This window comes from Pogona vitticeps, chromosome 6 (genome assembly GCF_051106095.1).
Source record: "Pogona vitticeps strain Pit_001003342236 chromosome 6, PviZW2.1, whole genome shotgun sequence".
NCBI lineage: Eukaryota > Metazoa > Chordata > Lepidosauria > Squamata > Agamidae > Pogona > Pogona vitticeps.
The window spans coordinates 29949649-29975140 of record NC_135788.1 but is presented as its reverse complement, the minus strand read 5'-3'; the positions used below and the strand labels follow the sequence as shown (position 1 = coordinate 29975140).

The 25492-nt window shown below is 40.1% G+C and overlaps 1 long non-coding RNA gene across 1 annotated transcript; it reads left to right on the top strand.

Annotated features, from left to right (window-relative positions):
- The first annotated feature begins 5203 nt into the window (after positions 1-5203).
- On the top strand, positions 5204-17146 carry LOC140707989 (uncharacterized). Its single transcript, XR_012088116.2, has 3 exons — positions 5204-8592; positions 10718-10817; positions 11659-17146. It is a non-coding gene; the product is annotated as an uncharacterized LOC140707989 (long non-coding RNA).
- The last annotated feature ends 8346 nt before the right edge of the window (positions 17147-25492 follow it).

Below are 25492 nucleotides of genomic sequence, written 5' to 3'. Positions count from 1 at the left end.
TCTGGATCTAGGAAAATGTTTTATGACAACTTAAGTTTCTTTGGAAGAGAAAATTACTGAACTGAAGCTATCAAATGTGTGCACCACTCATTTTTTTAAAAAAGTATGAAATAAATGAGTGCACCTGCTAAAATGGGCTAAATAAGCAAGGTGATTGAAAATAACTGTTTTTTTTTTTTTAAATGGAGGTTTATAACTTGTGCAAAACTTTTTGTCAGGTAACATGGGAAAGTCCCTGAAAGCCTGCTCTTTTCTTTGTTGACAAGGATTGTGTGTGGTGAAACTTGATACCAATGTCTCACCTAATTCTTTTTCTCTCAGGTAAAAATGGTGTACCAGAAACTGCAGTAAATGGCCAATACAGATTCAGGATGGATCTCTCTTTCTCTCTCTCATACACATACACCTTCATAAAAAAAGAAGCTTGATCAATATTGAAATAGCTCTCTCCGAAAACAAGACAGATGTTCAGAATAATTTATCCTTATTTAACCAATCTGCTTTCATTTTCCAAGAGGTTTAGTGTTCTAAAACCTCCACTGCCCATGTGTAAATGAATTAGTCATAATGCTAGAGTAAATGCAACAACTTTATAAAATCACATTTCTGTTCTGTTTGCGGAAAATACACAGTGGAGGGTATATTCCCCACCTCTGTTTTATGAGGCTTTCAGAAGATAAAGAAACTTATTAGAAATGTGGTGGTTAGCTGACTTATTTTATGCTTCACACAAAGTTGCTGTTCCATCTCCTTTTCTCTTACCCACCCTCCTTGCCCCATCCTGGATCGGACACTTGCAAAGGAAACTTGGCACTGTTGTCCTGTGTTCTACTAAGCAAGTGGAATTTGCTCCCAAGGAAGCAGGAGTAAAATTAGGCTGAGAGAAAAAAAAGTTGATGAAAAACCATTTCCTGAATTTAAAACAGAAATGGGGGCTTCCTGCAGGAGCTGGCATTACCATTTGACAGAGCAAAACAACTGCCACATATAGAATGGTTTTAGGTGGTGTGAAAGGACAACAAACGGTTAGATATTTAATTTGCCATTTTACTGGCAAGAATAAGGAGAGGTAGTTATGGTACATTCTATCTCAAGTATCAAAATAATTAGCTTTGGGTACTCTGCACCCTGACTTGATAGTAGCTCCAAGATGCTTGGCATGGGGGTCCAAGTGAGGCAGAGGAAGGTCTTGCTATGGTTTTATGGCCAGTACTGCTGAGGACACCATGAATTAGTGCTTTCCCTGCTTCCTCATTCACAAATCACCACCATAGACAATGTATCTATTATCTCCCATGGCATCCCGCTTCAGCAGCCCAGTTCCCCTGGCCAGTACAGTCAGTGTCATGCTTTTGGTATGGGAATAAGATGGCTGCTTTATATATGTCTGTATTTCTAATTCTGTCTTCTCTTGAAGTTTATGATTTTGTGCTGTTGTATTGAGCACAAGAGGTAGATGAGAAGGTTAACCATCAAAACAAAAGGTGAAGGTAAGAAGGCTTTCACATTTCACTTTCCCATAAACTGAAGCAATTCGGCATAGTGGTTTCCTGTCATGAGAACACCCAACAGGAAACAAGGTTAGAGTTCTTCCACAAGGAACTCTTCCTTATGAGAATGTCAATATTATGCCCTTAACCAATGTTTCCAACAGATACTTGTGGCTTCATCTTTCTTCTATACTCTTAAGGGTTGTTTTTGTATGGTAAAATGGAAATTTAGAAGGGGATGAGTGCCATGGTGACTTCATAAGAGACAAATATTGGTAAAGCAATAGGTTTCTTAGTTTAGCTCCCCACATGAGATGTAGCTATGGAATAGAAAGAGGGAAGGAAAATTGGCAGACAAAGTTGATTTTAAAACTTGTGTGTGTGTTTAGTCGTTTAGTCGTGTCCGACTCTTCGTGACCCCATGGACCAGAGCACGCCAGGCCCTCCTGTCTTGTACTGCCTCCCGGAGTTGTGTCAGGTTCATGTTGGTTGCTTCGCAGACACTGTCCAGCCATCTCATCCTCGGTCGTCCCCTTCTCCTCTTGCCATCACACCTTCCTAACATCAAGGTTTTTTCCAAGGACTCTTTTCTTCTCATGAGATGGCCAAAGTACTGGAGCCTCAGCTTCAGGATCTGTCCTTCCAGTGAGCACTCAGGGTTGATTTCCTTTAGAACTGATAGGTTTGTTCTCCTTGCAGTTCAGGGGATTCTCAAGAGCCTCCTCCAGCACCACAATTCAAAGGCATCAATTCTTCGGCGGTCTGCTTTCTTTATGGTCCAGCTCTCACTTCCATACATCACGACAGGAAAAACCATAGCTTTGACTATTCGGACTTTTGTTGGCAAGGTGATGTCTCTGCTTTTCAAGATGCTGTCAAGATTTGTCATCGCTTTCCTCCCAAGAAGAAGGCGCCTTTTAATTTCAGGGCTGCTGTCTCCATCTGCAGTGATCATGGAGCCCAGGAAGATAAAATTTGACACTGCCTCCATATCTTCCCCTTCTATTTCCCAGGAGGTGATGGGACCAGTGGCCATGATCTTAGTTTTTTTGATGTTGAGTTTCAGACCGTTTTTTGCACTCTCCTCTTTCACTCTCATTACAAGGTTCTTTAATTCCTCCTCACTTTCTGCCATCAGAGTGGTATCATCTGCATATCGGAGGTTGTTGATATTTCTTCCGGCAATCTTAATTCCAGCTTGGGTTTCTTCCAGTCCAGCCTTCCGCATGATGTATTCTGCATATAAGTTAAATAAGCTGGGGGACAATATACAGCCTTGCCGTACTCCTTTCCCAATTTTGAACCACTCAGTTGTTCCATGACCAGTTCTAACTGTTGCTTCCTGTCCCACATATAGGTTTCTCAGGAGACAGATAAAGTGGTCAGGCACTCCCATTTCTTTAAGAACTTGCCATAGTTTGCTGTGGTCCACACAGTCAAAGGCTTTCGCATAGTCAATGAAGCAGAAGTAGATATTTTTCTGGAACTCTCTGGCTTTCTCCATAATCCAGCACAAGTTAGCAATTTGGTCTTGAGTTCCTCTGCCTCTTCGGAATCCAGCTTGTACTTCTGGGACTTCTCGGTCCACATACTGCTGAAGCCTACCTTGTAGGATTTTGAGCATAACCTTGCTAGCATGCGAAATGAGTGCAATTGTACGGTAGTTGGAGCATTCTTTGGCACTGCCTTTCTTTGGGATTGGGATGTAGACTGATCTTTTCCAATCCTCTGGCCACTGTTGAGTTTTCCAAACTTGCTGGCATATTGAATGTAGCACCTTAACAGCATCATCTTTCAAGATTTTAAATAGTTCAACTGGAATGCCATCACCTCCACTGGCCTTGTTGTTAGCCAGGCTTTCTAAGGCCCACTTGACTTCGCTCTCCAGGATGTCTGGCTCAAGGTCAGCAACTACATTGTCTGGGTTGTCCGGGATATCCAAATCTTTCTGATATAATTCCTCTGTGTATTCTTGCCACCTCGTCTTGACGTCTTCTGCTTCTGTTAGGTCCTTCCCATTTTTGTCTTTTATCATGTTCATCTTTGCGCAAAATGTTCCTCTAATATGTCCAATTTTCCTGAACAGATCTCTGGTCTTTCCTTTTCTGTTATCTTCCTCTATTTCTTTGCATTGTTCATTTAAGAAGGCCCTCTTGTCTCTCCTTGCTATTCTTTGGAAGTCTGCATTCAAGTTTCTGTAACTTTCCCTATCTCCCTTGCATTTTGCTTCCCTTCTCCTCTCTGCTATTTCTAAGGCCTCGTTGGACAGCCACTTTGCTTTCTTGCATTTCCTTTTCTTTGGGATGGTTTTCGTTGCTGCCTCCTGGACAATGTTACGAGCCTCTATCCAAAGTTCTTCAGGCACTCTGTCCACCAAATCTAGTTCCTTAAATCTGTTCTTTACTTCCACTGTGTATTCATAAGGGATTTGGTTTAGATTATACCTGAGTGGCCCAGTGGTTTTTCCTAATCTCTTCAGTCTAAGCTTGAATTTTGCTATGAGAAGCTGATGATCAGAACCGCAGTCAGCTCCAGGTCTTGTTTTTGCTGACTGTATAGAGCTTCTCCATCTTTGGCTGCAGAGAATATAATCAATCTGATTTCGATATTGCCCATCTGGTGATTTCCATGTATAGAGTCGCCTCTTGTGTTGTTGGAAAAGAGTGTTTGTGATGACCAGCTTATTCTCTTGACAAAACTCAATTAGCCTTTGTCCTGCTTCATTCTGAACTCCAAGGCCAAACTTCCCTGTTGTTCCTTTTATCACTTGGCTCCCTACTTTAGCATTCCAGTCCCCTAGAATGAGAAGAACATCTTTCTTTGGTGTCAGTTCTAGAAGGTGTTGTAAATCTTCATAGAATTGTTCAATTTCAGTCTCCTCAGCAATGCTGGTTGGTGCATAAACTTGGATTATTGTGATGTTGAATGGTCTGCCTTGGATTCGTATTGACATCATTCTATCATTTTTGAGATTGTATCCCATTACAGCTTTTCCCACTCTTTTGTTGACTATGAGGGCTACTCCATTCCTTCTACGGGATTCTTGCCCACAATAGTAGATATGATAATCATCTGAGCTGAATTCGCCCATTCCTGTCCATTTTAGTTCACTGATGCCCAGGATGTCGATGTTTATTCTTGCCATCTCCTGTTTGACCACCTCCAGCTTCCCAACGTTCATAGATCTTACATTCCAGGTTCCTATGCAGTATTCTTCTTTGCAGCATTGGATTTTCCTTTCACTTCCAGGCACGTCCACAGCTGAGCGTCCTTTCGGCTTTGGCCCAACCACTTCATTAGCTCTGGAGCTACTTGTACTTGTCCTCCACTCTTCCTCAGTAGCATGTTGGACGCCTTCCGACCTGAGGGGCCCATCTTCCAGCGTCATATCTTTTAGCCTTTTGTTTCTGATCATGGGGCGTTCTTGGCAAAGATACTGGAGTGGCTTGCCATTTCCTACTCCAGGTGGATTGCGTTTAGTCGGAACTCTCCACTATGTCCTGTCCGTCTTGGGTGTCCCTGCACGGCATAGCCCATAGCTTCTCTGAGTTACTCAAGCCCCTTCGCCACGACAAGGCAGCAATCCATGAAGGTTAACTTAACACCCCTCATTTGATGCTAGCTGACATTCATAAAATGAAATCTTAGAATTCTACAAATGATGGTTAAGCAAAATGTCGTGTTCTTCATGGCAATCATATAAAGCAATGGGAGTGGATAGGAACTGGAGTCCAGCAAGATTTGCAGGTGGGGGATCCAGCAGCTGATGACAATTGGAGTCCAGCAGCAATTGGTGAGGCATAGGCCCCACACCTTTAATGTAAATACAAGACTGTACATATATCCATAGACATCAGTGCACATACATCTGGTATAATCCCAGACAGACATATGCAGGTGTTCAAAGGTGTATGCACCACACTTTTCACATTTGCTGCATCTACATCAAATGAGCATCTACTCTTTGACTACCATTCTACCCATCCTGGTTAAAATGTCTGTGCATCTTGAAGGAAGAGCAGAGAATGCCAGGACTATCATGGGGAAAGAGAGAACTACCACCTCTTGAAATGGATGGAACCCCAGGGAGGTCTAGCTTCCAGTTGCACAGAGAACTGAGTTAACTTGAAGTCATTAGGCTGCAGACTGGAGTTGGCAGAATCAAGATGAATATAAGAAAATTGGGGTTTTGCACTGACACAAGTCTTTGTGAGAGCAGAGCAGAGAAGGTAACTCCAAACCTACTTTAGGCCTCTCAACATGTAGTATGGAAGATCTGATGCTAGATGTTCCATATAGTCTTGATATTGCCTGTTACTGGGCAAAAATGGTCTGATATGTTATTGTACTGTGGTGCTTCTGACACAAAGAAAGAAATTTGTTGCATGAAACCACAGCTGTCTTCTTTCTCATCTTCTTAATGATGATCACAAAATATACATCTGTCAACATGTGGAGGTAAGAGGATGGTGGGTCTCCTTCCTCACGTGATGCAAATGCCATTTCCACCCAGCCCTGCTAAATCTATGCAGCTGGTCTAAATATTTGCTTGGGATGCACAAGCACTGATCTATCTTTCAATTGGTTCCTGGACAGATGGGAAATGAACTTCCTTGTGCTAATGCTATCCTTTTGCTGAGGCTGTGCCTTGAATAGGCTTTCCAAGTAATCTGCTTCCCATTTCTTGGGATTTCATTGCCAGAACCATAGAGTCTTGTTTGGGCCCTTAGGATATCACAAGGGGTGGACCCCTGTGTAATATTTTCAAAATTGTGTGTGTGTGTGTGTGTGTGTGTGTGTGTGTGTGTGTGTGTGTGTGTGTGTGTGTGTGAGAGAGAGAGAGAGAGAGAGAGAGAGAGAGAGAGAGAGAGAGAGAGAGAGAGAGAGAGAGAGGCAGGCTGACTGACTGACTGACTGACTGACTGACTGACTGACTGATAGACATGTAGATTTCTATTCTAACTCCTAAACAAATATTCATTGCTCAGCTCATGTACAAATACTTTTATACTGAAAAAGTTAGAACTGGGGAAGAGGCATTGGAGCCAACATACACAATAGAGTCAAACTTTCTCCTCCTCCAGCACCATTCACCTCAAAATGTCTCTCCCTATCTGGAGACCTGGAAAACAAAGCAATCTTGGAGACTTCAGCTGACACTCTGAGACCTTGGCAGTTCTAGAGATGAAGGTGGCACCCGAGCAACGGGAAGCTCGTAAGATGGCTGGCCAGGATGGCAGGAGAGGCCAGGGCTGGAAAGGGAAGGCTTGTTGCTTCCAGGAGCACAGGAAAGGCTGAGTGCAGACTGGAAAAGAGCTGACAGTGTTATGTCATGTTTGGCTATGAAGCCCTTACCAAACTTTTCATGGGCTGGAAAAGACAAATGCTGTAGGTAGGTTTTTGACTGCTGTTTGTTTTGGGAAGCCCGAGCAAGATGTCTGCAAATTGGCTTTGCCCGTTGGCTTTGCCAACTTTGGGTTTCTTCTTCTCCCTCCCCACATGTGTTATTCTCCTTATATTGTTTATTTTGCAAGCACTTCTGGTTTTTAATATTTGATTAATCTGGAAAAGTGCAGCTAGTTAATGGACTGCTTTGAGTTTGACTGGAGTTCTGATTAGTTTCCTAGGAGTCTAACTTCATTAGCTATACTTGCAAGGATAAGTGCAAGATTTGGTCTAATTGAAAGAGAAACCCAAGCTTTCCCAAAAGGAGCTGCATGTTTCCTTCGGTGTTCAGCCTAAGCCTAAATAAAACATGACTATTATTTTTTTTACACAGATTCCCGCTGTCAGATCTTCTCAAATGTTCCTTCTAAAGTGCTCTCTGCATTCAACCTTGATTAAAGATCAGGCCAAGCCGTCTTTAAGAAATGCTGGGCTTCAGTGATAGACAGATGGTGGCTTTCATGATGTCAGGAAGTGTCAAATATTATGGTTGGCTGTAGAGTGATGGATACTTTCCAAACAGATTGAACAACAGACAGAAAGAACAAGAACACCATTTGTTTTAGTTAGATACATTGTGAGCAGAAGGAAGCAAGGCAGAGCATAGTTTGACACATCTTTTCCCCTCTACCCAAAAACTATTTAGAGTTTGCTATGTTTTATTAGCCCTTTCACGATGCAAAAAGGAAAAAAGAAGAAAAGAAGAAAATGATCCAAGTTGGTTCTTCTCCTACACCCCCTTTTGTTTTTAAGGGGGGAAAAAAGATTTCTGTTGTGACTCTCTGAGGAATGTGTTTATTTTCATTTTAAAGATTAATTAGAATGGCTTAATGGTCTGACTAAGCTTCTCTAATTCAAAGCGAAAACTTTTCAAGTGTTACTGTTCCGTTTACATAACAGGAGTTCCTTCCAGCCAAAACTGACAAGCCAGCTTAAATAGAGTTAGTAAAAGGCCCAGCAAAACATGTGTAATGCAGAAAAATTCACAATTATTGGTCTTCAGTAGTGCCAAGCAATGTGACCAGAAAAGACGGACACTAATTGTAAACTAGTTGTATTCAAAAGTTGGGAGAAGAAATTGGTTAGCACTCTTCTCTCCTGAGCAGTCAAAATACAGGGCTGATATATTGATGGGGGAGAATTCCAGTTTCCATTTAAATATCATCCTTTTCAGGCCAGAAACATCATATAAAATGGGCAAACCAACCTTTCTCAAATGTCTGTGCTGCCTTGTCATACAGCTTTGCATTAATTTGTCTCTTATGGCCATTGGAAAGCCAGAGGTACTATTATAGATTTGTATGGTTTATAATCCTTTGCTAATAATATAGACTATTATCACTTGATACCTTACCACAGTTTTGTATGCAATCCTGTTGTAGCCTTCTGTTTCTTCATTACTAAAATTCCTAGTGGCACAGTTAAATTGATGCAGTTTCACAACACCTCTCTCTCTCTCTCTCTCTCTCTCTGTGTGTGTGTGTGTGTGTGTGTGTGTCTGTGTCTGTGTCTGTGTCTGTGTCTGTGTCTGTGTCTGTGTGTCTGTGTGTGAAAGAGAGAGACAGAGAGACTTTGATCCGGAATTAGTTGCTGCACTACTGCCTCAGGGAGACAACTGAGTTGGAGCTGAAGACCACATGGGAAAAGACAATCAAAAGTAAGTTTGCATAGTATGAGTTTTGCCTTTGAATCTTTTAAGGCTGAAAAAAGCATAGATCAGTTCTATGGTGGGTGCTTAGGTATCCTGTTGTCACTAATAATTGATCAGAAACAACAACAGAAGAAGCTTTCCTGAGTTTAGGGAACCTTCATAGCTGCATTGAGCTCATGAGCTAGAGGTGTCTATCCTTAGCTTCCTAGTCATAGGTTTGTTATGATCCAGAAAGTCTGATAAAATCCTCTTAAAACAGGGCCTGGGTCTTTTGCTTTCATGGTCTGTTTGCTTCAATGCAAGGGGAATAATCAAATGACAGAATCATAATGTGAGGAGGAAAAAAGAATAAACACATATCAAGGAGGCAAAGAGCTAGAAACTAGGGCAGGTGTCTTGCATGCTTATTTATAGGTGTTCTTTTTTTATCAAATTCATCTCTGTTATCTACATATAGATTTGTACTCTTCTCACTGCTCAATTGCCGTGTCTATTTGTTTTCGCAAAGTACTCTCTGCGCTACCCAAATAGTCTAAGGGAAAAGTAATTGTTTACATTTACATTAAATAAACCTCTTTCCATGAGAATGAATGTCTATATCTAGGAATATTCTTTTATTCTCTCTTGCTTCTGTCAGTTCAATTATGGATTAGCTGGAAGCTTAGAGTCACCACATGAGAGCTATTTACACTTCTAAAGCAGAATTACATTCACAACAAGAATGTCAGCCACAGTCCACAAGGAATAAGTCCCAAACTAACTAACTCCTTTTGCTGTTGATGCGACACAGTCCTGACTTACTGAAGTGCACCTCCTGCAGAATGACGCACAGTAGCATTTTAAAAACAAAAACCCAAGCCCTGCCAGACTATTCCTTCACATGCCACTTTGCCCACAAGACAGCAGACCCTTGTGCTTCATGTGGTTGGCTTAGGTCTTTGTGATGTCTAGTTTATAGGCCTTACTACATTTCTCTACATTTCCTAAGGGACATGGTGGCGCTGTGGGTTAAACCGCAGAAGCCTCTGGGCTGCAAGGTCAGAAGACCAGCCATCCTAAGATCAAATCCACACGACAGAGTGAGCTCCCATTGCTTGTCCCAGCTCCTGCCAACCTAGCAGTTTGAAAGTATGTAAATGCGAGTAGATAAATAGGTACCACCACGGTGGGAAGGTAACGGTGTTCCATGTCTAGTTGCACTGGCCACATGACCGTGGAAACTGTCTATGGACAAACGCTGGCTCTACGGCTTAGAGACAGGGATGAGCACTGTGCCCTAGAGTCGGAGATGACTGGACTAAATGTCAAGGGGAACCTTTACCTACATTTCCCTTCTGGAGGGCCACAGCATCCACTCCAATGTTCATTCCACATATGATATTTACAGACAAAAAAATTACAGGAATTCAAAATCATCACTATCATCTTATAACTGCAGAGCTGGAAGGGACCCTATGGATCATCCAGTCTAGAACCTATTAGGGAGGCATAGTGGGGAATTGAACTCCAAACCAATGGCTCCACAAGCAGGTGCCTAAACCATTGAGCTATCCAGCAGCTAGAACTTCTTGAAAGCACTTTTTTCCATAAGAATCCAAAAAATTCTGAGAATTTGATGCATTCTGGCATTTTTGCTCATCCTCTCTGTGTTAGGTTGCCACCACAGCTACTACAACTATCAGGTAGACTCTAGCATCATTCAGTCATCTCAAGCAGCAAATGCTGAAAGAAGTAGTGAAACCACCTTGGCTATTCTTCTCAAACCCCACCCCCAATAGCCAATTCCTGCGGGAACCTTGAATGGAGGACCTCACTTCCCCAAGCTCTGACACCTGAGATTGGCCTTTGAGGAAGGACAAGAACCACTAAAATGGAGCCTTCCAATTCCTAAACTCCATAGCCATCTCAGAAGGATATCGTGGTTGATGGTATCAAAGGCCAAAGAAAGATCCAGGAGAAGCAGCAGAGTTACAATACCCTGTCTGCCTCCCTCTGAAGACCCTCTTGCAGGACACTTAACTGAAATGTTCCATGGTGTGACCTGATCTAGGCTATCCATTTCCTCCTAGAGCATCTGAAGCATTTATGAGTTCAGAACTGTTTCTCAGATTTGCTGTTTTTTTTTTTGCAGAGGGATGGATGAGGTAGAATGGGGAAGCAGTGGAGACTGCAACAGAAGGAACTTTGTAGACCCCAGTGCTGCTTCTCAGGTCTTTCTTCAGTGGGGCAAGGTAAGTTCTAACTTAATTAGGAACCCATTTAAGTTCCAACATATTTCTAAAAAAAAAAAATGCACCATTTGAGTTCAAATAAAATTTAAACTGAGACACTCTCCCTCCTAAAAGATAAACTCGGTGAGTTCTGCTCATGTTTTGTTTCTGTTGATCTCTGGGATGATTTCATGAATGTGTTCCATGCATCTGCATTTGCTCGTCCTCATGTTTTGTAATATACAGAGCCAATAAATGGAGTCAATAAGGATTTTTCCTCCAAGTCACATTTTTCCCTTCATTGTGTAAACTGGCTCAGATCTGTTTATCAGATGCTATTGCTTCAACTGGGGTATATATGAGCAACACAAAAGCCCTGTTCAAATGTTGGTTGAATGCTTGAGTGGTCCAACTGAGTATCTTGGCATGGCCCCGCACCTCTACTGCCCCTTCAATCCCTAATTCCTCACTGAGCAGGGAGGTCTGGGGGAGCTCATATTCTTTTCCTTTTGCTCTTGTTTAAGTGAACACAAGTAGAATGTTCCTTTAGACCTCCTCCCTCGGTGTGAGACCATCAGAGACATAGAAAGTGGGACATCAATGGCAGACACTTTGGCAGGGAAGTTGGTGGGAGTACTGTAGGCAACCCTCTTCCTATACCAACTAAAGGCCAATTCTACAATAACCATTTTGGACAGGGGAACACAAGCACATTTCTTTAATCAGTGAATTCTTTTTCTTGCTTTGTTTCCTTTATTCATCCTTTTGTTTAATTTTGTAGTTCGTAATTAAATTTGTTCCACTGCATACTGCTGTATTTCTTATGCCGACCCAATCCACTGACTCACGGTGATTCCCCCAGGTTTTTTTATATCTCTGTTACAACAATATGGAGAGCATGGAGTCCCAGATGGCCTTGATGGCCATGAGAACAGCTTGACCTTCCCAGTGAAGAAGATTGCTGATGATGGAGAAAGAGGAGGAGATGAAGCGAACAACTGATGTTCAGATACATTTGCAGGACTAGCACCTGGAAGGCTCTGGCAAATAAATCAACCATATCAAAACTATTTTCTTGTCTACATTCTTAAGCTCATGTGCTGGATCATAAACCTCAATGGACACAAAGGAACTTGCTACAAAGCAAACACGTGTAGGAATAGGGTGAGGTGCAGTAAATCAACTTGATTTCAAATATTCCATCAGGATGTTCAAAATGCCCCTTTAGTACAAAGTTTCTCACAGCCAACACAAAAAGTCATTGCAAATGTATAAGCTTTTGAAATGATCAGACCTGTTCTTTCTCTCTCCCACCATCCAAACTTTTCCTAAACTTGTTGAATTCAAACAAGCCAATTGCCTTCCTTTTTCAGTGCATCATCCACTGCACTCCTATTGTGCATCCTGACTGTAATGATGCTCAGATAGAGTTTTCACTTTGTGTAACTGCCGCTCAAATCGAAACTGAGAAGAGGCAGATGTGATGCTTTGTTTCATAGCGGCAGATGCCATTCACTAACACTTCTAAAAACTAGTGTTAAAGAACAGGCGGCCCAAGAAGTGTGCCTTCATTCTGTAAAGGAAATTACCTGCGGAGCTATCTTGATTGGTATCTTTGTTCTTAAACGTATGGGTGTGCTGTGATTTCTCACTTGTTGCTTCAGAACTTCTGCTTGAAATATTTTCCACGTTTCCTTGCAGAGGCTATAGTGTCTTCCCCACACCATTTTAAGAATGTGTTTGGTGGACCTGTATTAAATCTTAGTTTTGTAAAAGTGATGGCCTAATTTGTTTTCAGTTCCCTGCAACATATCCTTGGCTATTTCCTCTTTCTTCATGTTTTCTTTGTACAGCGATTCCAATAATATTTGCTTGCAAAGATCCTGAAACACAGGTACATTGTTTACTCAAGTCTTTTGAAAGCTTGAATTAAATGTATCATATTCATAAGTTTATAAAATGACTAAACATACAGCTCTGAGAAAATGTTGGGTGGCAATATATTTTCTAACTGTTTAAGGAAAAACAATATGCTGGTTGGATAGCTCAGTGGTTCAGGTATCTGGCTATAGATATTCCCCACCATGCCCCCATGGAATTCTGTTCTCCACTTCTATTCCCCACTGTGTCCCCATGGAGAAGAGCCAACCTGTGTAGCCTGAGGTGAGCTGGTCAGTCCCACAGTGCCCCCAGAAGAAGGGAATCATAAACTACTTCTGTATATTCTGTACCTGGAAAATCCTGAAAAGGGTCACCATAACTCAGAATGGACTTGATGGCATATGGTTATTATTACAGTGGTACCTCGCTAAATGATGACCCCGCTAAATGACAAATCTGCATAATGATGGCTTTTTGCAATCGCTATCGCTATTCGCAAAACAGTCATTCCTATGGGGGATTTTCGCTGGACGTTGATTAGGTCCGTGCTTCACAAACTGTGAATGATTTTTTTGGTTCCACAAAATGGCTGCCCTGTGTTTTCCAGACCCATGCTTCGCAGGGCAGCCATTTTTACAGCTGATCGGTGCTCGCAAAATGGCTTCCCTATGGGCGATCTTCACTGGACGACGAGGTATTTTCCCCACTGGAACACATTAAACCAGGTTTCAATGCATTCCAATGGGGAAAGGGTTTTCACATGATGACGATTTCTCTAAACAGCGATTTTCATGGGACAGATTATCATTGTCATGTGGGGCACCACTGTATTAAGGAAAAAACAATAGGTTGGATTCAGACTTAGTGGATAACACAAAGTGATATTCAAGCAAAACTAGCTTAGTATGGATCCAACCATCAGGACTTTCTGTGTTGTGACATGTCTCCTTTACTTTTGGTTTAGCTGAGTCCACTCTCAACTCACTGGATGGTTAACTTTAGTGAAGAGACAAAAACCATTTTGTTATACATTATACATTAGAAACATATACTGGAAATCATTATTCTATGCTTGGAAGTGCTGGGCATTTTTTTAAATGATGAATATCTCTGACATTTTCAAAGATGATTTAAAACAAAGTTTACTTGCAAGCTGCAACCTGAGACTACTGGGAGCGATACCACTGTTTTATTATTCGTAATAGCAGTGAGTTGGCCCATAGATATTTCATTCCCACAAATTTTCTTTGTTATGAAAATGCATAATGTTAATCCCTGTAATACTTTATAAACTGACCATAAACCAATGTTTATGGTCAGTTAATCATTGTGTTACTTTGCTTTAGGTAATTTAGTACATTACCATAATGCAACAATCTACTTAATATAAATTTTAAAGTAAGCCCAGTGAAAGTTGCAGGGCATTAATATATTATGTCTTCTAACCAGAAGCTGAGAAACACAACTGAAGTTTGAGTGTAGCTCAGCTTTTCCTTGATGGAACTTAATTTTATTATGAAGGGCATGGTGCCAAAGCACTCATGTTATTTATTATCTGTACTGCAGTACAGCCTACCGGCCTCAGTCAGAATTAGATCCCAGGTTTGGAAGGTACTATGTAAATAGTCTTATAGGGTGCATTTTCCATTAGAATCAAACTCCAATTTCGGTTCCCATGGGTTGAGTCCCAAAGCTGCAGCTACAGAAGTAGCTTGTTGGGTTTCCCCCTTTATCATAACTTAATAAGTTTGTCGTTATTGGATGCAAATGAAAAGGGCAATGCAATGTGAGTATGGCATGTCTCCAAACATTTTATGCAGTGGAATTGACAACCATTATTTCTTTGTGCCATGATGGGAAACATTGTGCATTGTCTATCCAACAGCTAAGATCCTACAGGGTCTTTGTTCTGATGAAAGTGCTTGTATTAAGAAAGCTGGGAAGCAGCAATCCCTCCCCCCACACCTTGTAGGTCCACTGTGCCATTAAAATCTCCTTCAGAGGGATGGGAAGCTTTCCAGAGCAGGTTTTTCAGTGATGTGGAAAGCTACAAAGAGGAGGGCTGGAAACACTTTAGTAATGGTCACTTGCAAGCACATTGATTGATTGATTGATTGATTGATTGATTGATTGATTGATTGATTGATTGATTGATTGATTGATTGATTGATTGATTGATTGATTGATTGATTGATTGATTGATATACTACCCCATAGTGCAACACACTCTCTGGGTGGCCTACAGCAAAGCATACAAACAAAGAATAAATTCAAAGGAATATACAAATACAAATCAACAAACAAAATCAACAATAAAATTAATCAATCAATAAAATCATCAAACTAGAGAACCTATCTGTTTAGAGTTTTATCAATACAACACAGCAAAATTGGAATGAACAATAAATGTTGGCTATCACAACAGACAAAGAATGCTAGCATTTTATACTAGTAAGGGTGTAACAAGCTGGCTGGCTAGTTTAGCGAGTTAGGTTTCTGGCTGTCAATCCAGAGGTTGGGAAATCAATTCCCCATTGCGCCTCCTGTGAGCAGAGCCAGCCTGTGTGGCCTTGAGCAAGCTGCACACTCCCACAGCACCCCCAGAAGAAGGAAATGTTAAAGCACTTCTGAGTATTCTTTACCTAGAAAACCCTGAAAAGAGTCACCATAAGTCAGAAGTGACTTAATGGCACATCCTCATCCTCATCCTGATTCAAAAATACCAGGCATAGTCAATCAAAATTCTGAAAACATAGATACAAGTTTTAACAAAAAACCTAAGTATTTGTTAAATATAGACTTAGTATATATGCTGTTCCTAATATTGCCATATTTTTTAGTTCTGATGATGTTATTTCTGGAATTAGCAACTGCTTATAATACTATGTGAAATTTATTGATATTGTTCCCAAAGCCCCAATGACAATGGGGACTACTGAGGTGTATTTTATACACAAGCAAGATATTTCAATTGCCAGGTCTCTGTATTTTGTTAGTTTTTCCAATTCTTTATTTTCAACTCTGGTATCCCCAATGATCCAGACATTTCTTCATTCTATCACTACTATATCTGGTGTGTTAAGTTCAAGGTGTCTATCAGTTTGTATCCGGAACTACCACAAGATCTTGATCTTGAATTTGTCATTTTCTGATTCCTTCTCTACCTGATGTTCCTATGGGTTTTTGAATGCTGGCAAGTTATATTTTTTGTATAATGACCAGTGCACTAATTTTGCCACTCTCTCATGTTTCATTTTATAATCTTTTATAAACTTCTGGATATTTACTAATCCCCAAAATTTTTACGCAAGTGTTAATCCAGCTGTGTGGCAGTGAGTCAAATGCCTTTTTACAGTCTATCCAAGGCATGTTAAGATTTGCTCTTTGTCTTTTTGCGTTCTTTGATATCATTTTATCAATAAGCAGCTGATCTTTCATGCTTCCTCTCCTCTACCTCCTCCTTCTTCTCCTTTTCTTGCCCTCAATGAAAAAGTGTGTATTGGCATAATTTAATTCATTGGGAAGAAAACTACTTAAATTGCTCATTCCAACCTGTGAGAATGATATAAGCAAGGATTTCCATCCCTGTGTACTTATCTATTGGATTGGTTTTGAGCTCTTTCAGGGTGACATGAGGTGATTCTGAGAGAAGTGCTATAGATTTCAAAAGAAATTACCCTCTATGGAACTAAACAGAAGGATGTGAAGATGTAGGACAGAGATAGATCTGTAAAATAATTAAAGCTTATATGTCAATTCTGTTGGCAGAACTCTTTGATCTTTCTGTCAAAATGGCCTTTTGGTCTTGGTATGAAATGATCTTTTAAGAAATAGATGTTATATGCCCTGAAATGGGTCATTTGAAAATATACAACACTGAAATAATTTTGTGTGGGCCTCACGTTTATTTCCGCATTGGCTGATACTAAATTGGTGTAGATTGCCAGTGTGATGTAGTGGATAGAGTGATGGACTAGGACTCTGGAGAACAGGGTTCGAATGTTCACTCACTCATGGAAACTTCCTGGGGGAGCAGAACTGGTAAAATCGCTCCTTAAATATCTCACTTACCTTGAAAGCTCTATTAGGGTCACTGTATGTTGATTCCAACTTGATGGCACAGAACACACACACAAACACAAAAAATGATGTAAAATTAGTGGTACATGAGTCTGACTCACCTACAGGTTCATAAAATCCACAGACTCAGTATTGGTTCCACAAGATACAGGCCTGTTGGGATATTAGATGTGTGCATTAACAAGGCATACATCATGGCTGAAATCCAGTAATAAGTTATAAGTGGAGTAAGTCCATTAACTCAGTGGGGATCTAGTAAGTCCGCTCCTCTGTAAATTCCATTGATTCAGTTGCAACTTGTTACCGGATTTCAGCTGATGTGTGCCAGAAGTCACTGAACAAATTCTTCAGTTAACTATGGGAAGTCTGTTGACAAAGGATTAGATTAGATGAGATGTACCTTGTGTGGATACAGGAATGGACTAGGACTCTAGAGACCAGAATTCAAATGCTCACTTGACCACAGAAGCTCACTGGAGGAGTGGAACTGGTAAAACCATTCCTTATGTATTTTTTACCTTTAAAAACTATTAGGACTCCCATATGTCGGTTCATACTTGACAGCACAGAACTAACTAAAGTGCTTACTTAGAATTAGTGCTCTATCAAGTGATTTAAAAAAAATCTATTTGTTATAATGCTTTCTTTCCATCACTACCATCTCTTGTATTTAGCCATATACAGTGGAGGCCCGCTAGACGATTACCCTGCAAAACAGGTAATCCGCAGGACGATGACGTTTTGCGATCGCTATAGCAATTCACAAAATGGTTTTTCTTATGGGGGATTTCACTGAATGATTATTTGGTCCATGCTTTGCAAACCATTTTTCACATGATGACGATTTTTACAGCTGATTGGCGCTTCCGTTTTTCACAAGACAGCGATTTTACAGCTGATCGGCGCTTCGCAAAATGGCTTCCCTATGGGCGATTTTCACTGGACAACAACGATTTTTCCCCATTGGAATGCATTAAAAGGATTTCAATGCATTTCAATGGGGAAACACTTTTCACAAAACAACGATTTCAATGGAACGAATTAACATCGTCTTGCAGGGCACCACTGTATTTTGTGATTGGTTGCTGGAAAATAAATGTGAACTTAAATTTGTAAATCTGATTTCTAAAACACTTGTCTTTGAAGGAATACTGTAGCTGGAAGGAAAACATATTAACTGGAGGGAATGCATATTTTCCTTAACATCTAGCAAGAAACTAATGCAGATAAAAATGATTCAGATGGTAATTCACAATGGCTTAGAGACAATTTTAATTAAAAAAAGTCCTATTGAAAGCATTGTTTTAAGCCCTGTTGAAAATTGTGATGATTCTAAGTTTTCTCACTGATTTCTGGATAGTTCAGTGGCTTCTGGTTGCAGAGTTCAATTCCCTACTGTGCCTCTTTCAGAGGTTCTGGACTTGATGATCCATAAGGTCCCTTCCAGCTCCTCAGTTCTAAGGTTGTTTATGATGATGATGATGATGATGATGATGATGATGATGATGATGATGATGATGATGATGATGATGATGGTTATGGTTATGGTTGTTGTTGTTGTTGTTGTTATTATCATCATCATCATCATCATCATCATCATCATCATCATCATCATCATTATTATTATTATTATTATTATTATTATTATTATTATTATTATTATTATTATTATTATTATTATTATTATTATTTCCAAAGGCTCTTGGTGTGATTAACTTAAATTGGCCCAACGTTATGTCTAGAGTCAATGTATTTTGTATTAATATTGATCTTTGTTACCATTTTAATATAATACTTGCTTGGTTTTTTAAAAAAATATTTGTATACTTACTGTTTTTAGATTTTAAATACTGTTTTAATTATGTAAGCTGCCTTGGATCCTTTTGGGGAGAAAGGTAAGATACAAATAAACAAATATTTTCAAAATATTTTTGAAAATGAACAAGAGTTTCGAGATCCTTTTCCCCTTCCAAAGTGAGTCTGATTGAACTAGCACCAATTAAACCTATTACACTTCCTCAGATTTTGAAAAAAAAAAAAAAGAAGGTGAATTGGGGGACCTGCTGCCCCTTTTTTTCTGAAGCCAATTCATTTTGTCAGCTTAGGGACACTGACACCCGAACCTCCACCGTAACAGTTCTACAGAACTTTATCGACTTCCAGGGAAAAATCAGCTGTTAGTCACAGCTGGCAGCTATCTCTAAAGGATGAATTCCATTATGACCGAGAGGAATATTTTCCACCTTGTATAATTCTCCTTTCTTCTGAATATCCATCAGTATCTTTGCCCCGTGTAAGACAGACAAACGGAATGTCCAAGAACATCTCCACTTTCCCTACTTTTATTGAACAGGCGCATGCAAGCAAGTACATGTGAATTATATGGTTTTTTATCTGTTGCATTCTCTGTTGAATAGTCTATTAACTCTAAAAACTTAACGTGATATTATAGGAGTGTAACTATGGAAAAACGAATAAATGGAAAATATAAGGTATTATTTTATCAAAATTTTAAAAAAACCTCTAACAAAAATTAATGTGGTGCTTAAGAATGAAATAATAAGACTGTTATCTAAAGGCTTACAAAGTACAATGGGCAATGTGAAGAGAGGGGAAAACTTGTGAGAAAGGTGATATCTCTATAGAAGAGTGCATACTCTTTCTATAGAAGAGTGCATACTCTGGATGAAATGGTTCAATCAACAGCATCTCCAAAAAAGGGTAGAAAGCACTGCTTGAAATCTGCAGGATCTCCTGAAAGTCAGAGTAAACTCGTTCTGCAAAAAAGGAGAATTGCCACTACATGAATGGCAATTCTTCTCTAAAACAAAAAGAAGCACCCTCTCTCCCCACGTCTCTGTGTGTGCATGTTTGCATGGGGATATGGATAGGCATGTTGAAGGACAGTATGGCACACAAACTGATAACTCTTATGGATATAAATCTTCACTTCTTTCATCCTTACATGCATGGGAGTAGAACTGCAACATTCCTCTCCTTGTTGGCAAGGGTAGCAAGATATTTCCTCATACTATGGATGAGACTGGCAGCAAGATTTTGGTACAAATTGTGCAAAATGGTGCCATTGTGAGAATGATGGTTGCTGCTGCTACTGTATTGTGTGAACTTTTAAGAATTAGAAGCACGGGATGGGTATATCTGTATTATTTTCATCACCCCATGTTTCCGTGTTTGCTCTTTGCTTCCTAAAAGAAGCACTACTTTTCTGTACAGACAATTTGCACAAATTATGGAGACCTTAAGAGGACCCCTCACTTTGCTTTTGCGATGGGACCAAGGAATCTTCTAGAGCCTGGGTGTTCCTTGTTAAGGAGTCCTGCCATGTCACGCCAGTTTGAATTAGTACAAAATGAGGAATTTAGTGAGTATTCATCACATTGCTCTTAACTGTTGTCCAGCCTAGGATGAATATACATCCCCTGACAGACTTGTGTAAAGCCGAATTGTCCCTCAAATGAATAAAAAGGTTCTCTATCCCGGGTGTAGACCATCCTAAAAGAACCTGTGGCTTAACTCGTTTATGTGCTGGCTTCCCTTTTTCTCTACACTTATCAAATGTTGACAGGCTTCAGCAGATATTTCAATCCATTCATTTGGAATCGTTCCATTTAAGAGAATGTGACTTAGAGCATACTTTGACCTTGCAGATTTTACAACTGCAGAGCCATCTTCCAAAAGTTAAAATGCTGGACAATAAACCATTCAAAGGAGAGTGGAGGGACAGTTACATTAAACTGATATATGTATGCTTTTACATCATTCTGGAGGGGGCTAGAGGAGGCTATGTTCTGCTTGTAATACGTAATATAAAACATCTGCCCAAGTGGGTTTGACTTCTTTTTAAAGTCCCAAGATGCCCAATTTGTCATCTATTAAGAGCTTGTCCATGGTCTGTGACTTGCAGAGCTTTCTGCTATGAGGTGTTGTCAAGAAACAAAGAATATGGGTGTTCTGGAAGAATGTCTTAGTGGTAGGGTTTCCTGATCTTGGGGCACAGACTGAAATCTCAGGGAATTTCTATGCTTTCCAGGTGTTCAGTTGGAGAGATATATATCAGAATGAGAAGAGCTGGGGTCAAATTTTGATTTTTTATAATTATTATTATTTAGTGTGATGTGCCTTTAAATTCTGGACATCTGTCTGTGCCCAATACCAACTGGCATCTGGAATTGTTTAGCATGAAGACATTTTTGTGTGTGTCTTATATCCCTCCTGACCTTGCCAGTCCTGCTTGTGTAACATCATGTGGACCGACCCCATAACATCACAAGAATTACTTTCAGGTCTCAGGTTTTGGCACTGACACCTCAAGGAACAAGATGTAAGTGACTTGGCAAATGCAGTTAGCAGAGTCATAACCAGTACTTCAAGAAGGAGTGGTTCTTCTGGATACCAAACTTCGATGCTTCTCTTGCTTGTCAAAGGAGTATCTTCTGGTACTTCATAAAAATCAGAGGAACTCAAAGCATGGAGATGATTAAGTCTCTCTGTCCATATGGATTTATTTGTGTTCTGTTGGCACAGTTATAGCCATACAGTAACTAACATAATTTTTAAGTTTTATTATCACCTCTAAAAAGAGTCAGAAATGTGAAAATTGAAGCCAGAAGGTTTGTATCACAGGATTAATTAGGCAAGGCCAAGTGGAGTCACACTCCCTCTGGCAATGAGTGCCTCAAGAAGGTGCCTGCCTTCAATTACAGAGCACACAAAGCAATTAAAAACCCTGTTTCTTTTTTCCTGAGGTGTTACTTGTTACTTGATAAATCTTTTTTTTTTAATTCTCTGGAGACCTGAACTGGCTTGAGGTGCAATCTTTTAGGGCAGGCATTCAAGAAAAATAGATTTTTAAGTAGCCTAATTCAGAAGGTTCAAAGTAAACCTGAAAGAATGTACACGGTAAGCTTAAAAGTGACATTTTACACAGACAGAAAAGACAATAAAGCGGAGCTTGGAAAAGTTATTTTAAAACTGCAACTCCCATAATTCCCCAGTCAACTGGGTAACGACAGGCTCTGAGAGCTGTCATCCAAAAAGGCAATGTTTCAAATTCTCTAATAGATTCCAGGGTTTGTAAATGTTCAAAAAAATAATTTTGCTATAGTACAAGTTTACCTCAGACAACTCCCCTCTAATGTTCTCTGTTAATTTTTTTTTCAGTGAAGCTACACACCAAATGTACACTCCTGTATATGCCTATGTTCAACAGTAAACTCCCTTGAGTTTTATGGAGGTTATTTCCAAGTGTATAATAGGGTTACAGATGGAGTTATTAAAGCCAAACAAAATTTAAAGAAATGCTTTTGATGGTAAAGCACATATTGAGATATAAAGTGTTTCCAAATAGGGCTTACTTTTTGAAGATATATGTAAAGGGTTAAACTGCTCTATTCTTTAAGCAGGAGAAAAGAGATAGAAAGACCAAAGTACACTTCTCCCTTCAACTAGATGGAGATGTCCTTCAAAATCCATGTATAACTCTTATGCCACAAAAATCCTAACTACAATTGTATGATTAAAGTAGAGGTTTCCCAGCTTTCAAGGACTGCAGACCACTTGATCAGCTAATCATACAAACTTTGGCTACTTTATTTGCTCCCTTGATATCTTTATATAGTCTGCTGCAAAGATGGAAAGGCCCAGTGAAATACCCTGCTATTCAAAGATGACATATATTTTGTAATTCGTCTGCGCTAATTTCCTGAGAGCTATCTTGGTCAATTGTGCGGGGGACTCCCAGATATGAAGGGTCTCTTACTATTTTATATGTCTGCGATTTTATCATGATTTTAAACAACCGTGACAGCTTTTAGCCAATAAAATAAACTTGAACAACTATATTTTGTGATAGCTCAATGAATTAGGAATCTAGTTGCAAAGCCAGAGTTTGGGAGTTGAATTCCCCAGTGTGCCTCCTGTGAGCAGAGCCTGCCGGTGCAGCCTTGGGCAAGCTGGATGGTCTCAGGGTGCCCCCAGAAGAAAGGAATGGTAAACCACTTCTTGAGTATTCTCTACCTCAAAAAGCCTGGAAAGGGTAACTGTAAGTCAGAATTGACTTGATGGCGCACAATTATTATTAGAGGAGACAACAAGTAAAGTAATAATTGTAAGGTACAGTTTTTGAGTTATTATGAGTGGTGCTTTTATCCAGCCTTCTAAATGTAATTGTTCTCTGCTTGGATATCAGTTTGTTATCTTCATGTCAGTTAAAATGATAACGCTGTAGCTCAGTGAATGCCTTGGGGTGTTACTAAACTGAATTTAAAAGTTAGTCATATTTAGAGTAGACTAATTTAAATCACCTGTGCTTATATTAGTCAATTTTACTTGTGACTGGATCCCGTCTTCTATATGGAGTTCCTATTGTACAGCATGATCCAAGCTTGAAACCATTCAGCTTCATAATGGGATTGGTGCCTTTATAGCTGAGGTCCTTAAAAAGGCTGAACATTTGTTTCTTTATTTGTTTTGCTATTTACAGCATGTGTATTTGTATACCCACAAGTACAGATTTTCTGGGAACAGCTAACAGCAGGCTCTGTCATTACATATAGTTTATTTGCCTGTCTGTTCATTTTACACAGTTCTGTTGTAAAGCAAATACTTCCTCTTCCTCTGTGATTCTCTTTAAACAGCTATTTTGTTTGGGAATACTTAACATTCTGGCAGGTTACATGCAATATGGGAGCTGAAATGGGAAGTGGAATAAGAGGAAAGGATGATTCTTTTTTAAGTTTAAATTCTTAATTCCATTATGGCCAACACCCCTAAACATAATTGAAGAGGAATCTTTGGAAATAACTCAATAAGGACAACTTTGCATGTGACCCAAAGTGTTATCAGCTTGTATAAAACTGAAATGCATTGTATGGACGGATGGATGGATGTTATTTACATGCTACCTTGCCCCCCATAGGGGATCTAAGGTGGTTCACAACAATTAAAACCATACAATAATAAGTAAAAAATACCATACAAAACTGTATATTAATAATCAATTAAACATTGGTCAAAATTAACAATTAAAAAAAAATCTAAAAGTAAAGTGTTCCCCAAATCCCTGCTTACTGCTTAAAAGTCTGCCTGAATAGGAAGGGTCTTTGCATGATGGCAGAAACAGAAGAGGGAAGGGGCCAATCTGGCTTCTTAGAGCAGTGCATTCCAAAGCCTGGGAGCAGCCACTGAGAAGGCCCTCTCTTGTGTCCTCACTGAACAAGCTTGGGAAGATGGTAGAACAGAGAAGGGCCTCCCAGAGAAGGTGATATGGGGTGATACAATCCTTCAAATAGCCTGAACCCAGGCCATATAGAGCTTTATAAGTAATAACCACAAATAACCAGAACTTTGAATTAAGACTAGAAACAGACTGGCAGCCAGTGAAACTGTTGTAGCAAGGGAGTTGAATGTTCTCGGTGACTAGCACCAGCCAGCAGTCTGGCCGCAGTATTTTGAACCAGCTGAAGTTTCGGAACATTCTTCAAAGGCAGCCCCACATACAGTGCACTACAGTAATCTAGACAAGTTGTAACTAAGGCATCTATCATCGTAGCCAAATGAGATATCTCCAGGAATGGGCACAGCTGGCACACCAGTCCTAACTGCAAAGGCATTCTTGGCCACCACTGATACCTGTACATTCAAGCTCAGGGTTGAGTCCAGGAGCACACCCATACTGTGAACTTGACTTTTCACGGAGAGTGTAGACCAGGGGTCTCAAACCCATCCAATTCAGGCTGGATCTCTGTCCCCTGATTTGCATTGTGACTGACCAGGAGCACCTCTGTCTTGTCTGGATTAAGTCTCAGTTTATTAGGCCTCATCCAATCCACCCAGCCACTGACAACAAGCCTGGTCTAGGCACAGAACAGCTTCCTTAGAATCAGATGGAAAGGAGATAGAGTTGGATGTCATCAGCAGACTGATGGCACTAAAACTCAAAACTCTGGACAACCTCTACTAGCAGTTTAATTTAAATGTTGAATAACATGGGATACAGAACTGAACCCTGGGGGACATTGCAGGCCAGTGGGCAGAGCATCCATCAAGATTCTCCCATCAACATCTTCTGAGCTCAGCTATCCAGAAAGGATTGGAACCATGGTAAGACAGTAGCTCCGAGACCAGAAAGGCACCCCTTGAGGATGCCATGGTCAAGGTTACTGAAAATTGCTAGGAGTTCCAGCAGAACCAAGACTCCCTCTGTCTATTTCTCAGTGTTGGTCATCCACCAAAATGACTAAAGCTGTCTTTGCTCCATAACCAGGCCTGAAGCTAGAGTGAAATAGATCTAGATAATCTGCATTGTACAAGAACCTCTGGAACTAGGAAATAAACCAAACTGAAAATTAACCAAAATTAGGTTTGATCTCCTACCTGGTCGGTGTCTTGGGCTGTATAAGGTGGGAAGGCAGTTAAAAAGGAAGAAATAAACTAAAATTAGTTTTGATCTCTTATCTGGTCAGTGTCTTTACCTGTATAAGGAGGGAAGGTGATAAAAATGAAACAAACAAACAAACCCAAAATTAGTTTTCCTCTCTTACCTTCTCAGTGTCTTTACCTGAATAAGGAGGGAAGGCAGTTAAAATGGAAAAAAATGAACACAAAATGGTTTTTATTCCTTACCTGGTCGATGTCTTCACCTGCATAAGGAGGGAAGGTGGTAAAAATGGAAAAAATAAACCAAAATTAGGTTTGATCTCCTGCCTGGTCGGTGT